Below are 3,746 nucleotides of genomic sequence, written 5' to 3'. Positions count from 1 at the left end.
TAGTAAGAAGATTGAGAGTTCTGGTCAAGATGGTGGATTAGATAAACACTGTGCTTGCCTCCTCTCATGAGCACATCAAAATTACAACTAAACTACGGAACAACCATCCTTGAGAACTGACTGAAGAGTAGCTGAACCGAAGTCCTACAACTAAAGACATACAGAAGAGCCATTTCAAGACTGGTAGGCGGGACAGAGACATGGAACAGGTAGGTCCCACACCCACATGTGACCATTAAAAAACCGGAGGTATATCCCATCTGCAGAGGTTACCCCAAAGGCAGAGAGGTGCCAGCCCCACACCATGCTCCCCAGCTCAGAGTTCCAGTGCCAGGGAAAGCCATGTTCCAGTGTCATGCATTTCTGGCTATGAAAATGAGTGGTGATTGTAGATGAATGATATGAGGGCAGCTGGAGTCCCAGTCACTTCTCTTAAAGGGCCCGCACATGACTTAATCACTGACAGATTCACTCATTCTGAGCTACAGAAATGGGACAGCAGCTTAAAAGGCACCCAGCACATACAGAAAGGAACTGAGTTGTCTAGCTTCAGGGTGACGGCTGGAGGGGCATCTTTGTCCCAGATGGAGAAGCTGGCAGAAGCCATTGTTTTTTTGTTAAGCCTTTCCCCAACCTATGTGCAAACACAGATGGCTGCCATAACTGAATCTTCATCAACCTGGCTAAAACCATTCCTTCACCCTGCCTTGGTGATTCCCTGGGACCCTGCCCAACCCAACTTTCAGGCACAAGCAAGCAGCTTCCAGTGGCTTTCCATACAAACAGCTGGCTCATGCTGCACATTTTCCTAAAATCTCTCAAATGTTCACAAAATCCAAACAGCATCTGGCTTCAGCATGTTCTATACCACTTGCTGAGTAGCCTGGCAGTAGGCACAGCCATCATCAGCTCATGGCTTGGCCTCTCGAGGCACCACCAAGCCCAGCATGGGTGGTGACCACCTGCAGATTGCTTTGTGACTGATGCCAGTTGGCCCTGGGAGGGACATAGGTTGTACTCAAATTGGCCTGTGGCAGGGAACCTCCCAGAAGCTTCCCAGGCTAACATACCTTGTGGCCAGATTCAGACCAAGTGAAAGAATCACCCAGCCACCTCCAAGGATGACACACCCAAAGGGAAGACTGGGTAGGCACCAGAACCATGCTAAAGCAAATCTTGCTCCAGAATGTTAGCCCCTGCATAACAGTTTCTCCACTGTAGTCACAGCCAGTCTTCACAACCAATCAGCCCAAGGGTCAATTGCTCCCAATGACATGCAAACAGCAAGCAAGGCTCAGCTACAACAGGATGACATATACAGTCCACACAAGGGATACACCGGGATTACCTAGGTGAGGTGACGGGAGACTGTTACAATGGGCCCAACAGGACATCTATTACAAAAGACCACTCTACTAACACCAGAAGGCATTGCAGCCCTACCTAACACATAGAAACAAAACAGGGAGGCAGCCAAAATGGGGAGACAAAAAAACATGTCCCAAATAAAAGAACAGAACAAAGTTCCAGAAAAAGAACTAAACAAATGGAGACAAGCAATCTATCTGATGCAAAGTTCAAAACACTGGTTATAAGGATGCTCAGTGATCTCAGGGAGAACTTCAACAAAAAGATAGGAAACATAAAAAAGAAGATAGAAAACATACAAAGAACCAATCAAAAGTAAGGATAAAATACTGAAATGAATAATACATTAGAGGGAAGCAACAGTAGATTAGATGAAACAGAGAATCAAGTCAGTGTTTTGGAAGATACAGTAGCAAAAAACACCCAATCAGAACAGCAAAAAGAAAAAAATTCAAAAACGTGAGGATAGTTTAAGGGGCTTCTGGGACTACATCAAGAGTACCAACATTCACATCTTTGAGGTACCAGAAGGAAAAGAGAGACAGCAAGGAACTGAAAACCTGTTCAAAGAAATAATGACAGAAAACTTCTCTAACTTGGCAAAGGAAACATACAAGCCCAGGAAGCATGGAGAGTCCCAAACAAGATTAATCCAAAGAGGCCCACACCAAGACACATCATAATTAAAATGCCAAAGACAGAATCTTAAAAGAAGCTAGAGAAAAGCTGTTAGTTACCTACAAAGGACCTTTCTTAAGATTGTCAGCTGGTTTCTCAACAGAAATTTCGCAGGCCAGAAGGGATTGGCAGGAAATATTTAAAGTGATGAAAAGCAAAGACTAGGATGTATAACCAAGATTACTCAGCAAAACTATATTTTGAACAAGAGACAAAGAGTGTCTCAGACAAGAAAAACCTTAAGGAGTTCATCACCACCAAACCAGTACTACAAGGGATCTTAGCAGGGCTTCTTGAAGACAAAATTATCTATCTATCTATCTATCTATCTATCTATCTATCTATCTATCTATCTATCTATCTATCTATCTATCTATCTATCTGTCTACCTATTATCTATCTATAAGATCAGACAATTAAGTTTGCAAACTCATCCTAGAAAAAGTGCTACATACCTCATTGCTGAATATCACTACAGTCACCTTTGAAGTACTCCTCTTGGGAAGCTATGCACCAATGCTAGCACCTAGTCCACCCTTCAAAGCAATTTTGTAACTCTTTTTATGGAACTCTTTTTCAGAGCTGTCGATGTATTACCCTTGATGTCCTGAATGTCATCAAAATGTCTTCCTTTTGGTATTTCCTTTATCTTCAGGTAAAGAAAGAAGCCATTGGGGACCAGATCAGGTGAGTAGCGAGGGTGCTCCAATACAGTTATTTGTTTACTGGCTAAAAACTCCCTCACAGACAGTGCCATGTGAGCAGGTACATTGTCGTGATGCAAGAGCCATGAATTTTTTATGAAAAGTTCAGATCGTCTAACTTTTTCACACGACCTTTTCAGCACTTCCAAATAGTAAGTTGGTTAACTGTTTGTCCAGTTGGTACAAATTCATAATGAATCTCTCTGATATAAAAAAAGTTCATCAACATCATTGCAGCAAGTTTGTGAACTTAATTGTCAGACCTCATATATATCTATCTAATCTATCTATCTACCTATCTATCCAGGTTAATAATAAAATGACAATAACTACATGTCTATCAACAATTACTTTAAAAGTAAATGGATTAAATGCCCCAATGAAAGATAGGGTGGTTGAATGGATAAGAACACAAGACTCTTACCTATTCTACCTGCAGGAGACTCACTTCAGAATGAAAGACACACAGAGACTGAAAGTAAAGGCATGGAAAAGATATTTTATTAAAATGGAAATGGAAAAACAAAAAACAAAAAACTGGGGTAGCAATACTTATACTAGACAAAATACACTTTAAACAAAGACTATAACAAGAATCAAAAAAGGACTAAGTAATCCCGTTCTGGATATTTATTCAAAGAAACTCAAAATGCTACTTCAAGGGGATCGTGCATCCATGTATTCAGTTTAGCATTGTTTATAATGGCCAAGATGTGGAGGCAGCCTGGGTGTCCATCACTGGGTGAATGGATAAAGAATACATGGTACATATATACAATGGAATATTGCTCGGCCATGGAAGGGAATGGGTTCTTCCTATCTGCAGTGGTATGGAAGGACTTGGAGGGTGTTGTGCTGAGTGGAGTATGTTGGGCAGAAAGACAGATGCCATATGATTTTGCTTTCATGTGGAATCTAAAGGAAAACTTAAACAAACAAACAAAATAAAAACAAACTCATAGATACAGAGAACATTTTGATAGTTGCCAGATTGGA

At 41.2% G+C, this 3,746-nt stretch overlaps 1 pseudogene; it reads left to right on the top strand.

Annotated features, from left to right (window-relative positions):
* Nucleotides 1–200: 200 nt before the first annotated feature.
* Nucleotides 201–3,746, top strand: part of LOC109376967 (putative elongation factor 1-alpha-like 3) — a 6,861-nt pseudogene continuing 3,315 nt past the window's right edge.

The sequence above is a fragment of the Hipposideros armiger genome, unplaced genomic scaffold, assembly GCF_001890085.2.
Source record: "Hipposideros armiger isolate ML-2016 unplaced genomic scaffold, ASM189008v1 scaffold_1245, whole genome shotgun sequence".
Classification (NCBI taxonomy): domain Eukaryota; kingdom Metazoa; phylum Chordata; class Mammalia; order Chiroptera; family Hipposideridae; genus Hipposideros; species Hipposideros armiger.
This window is presented reverse-complemented; position numbering and strand designations above follow the sequence as displayed.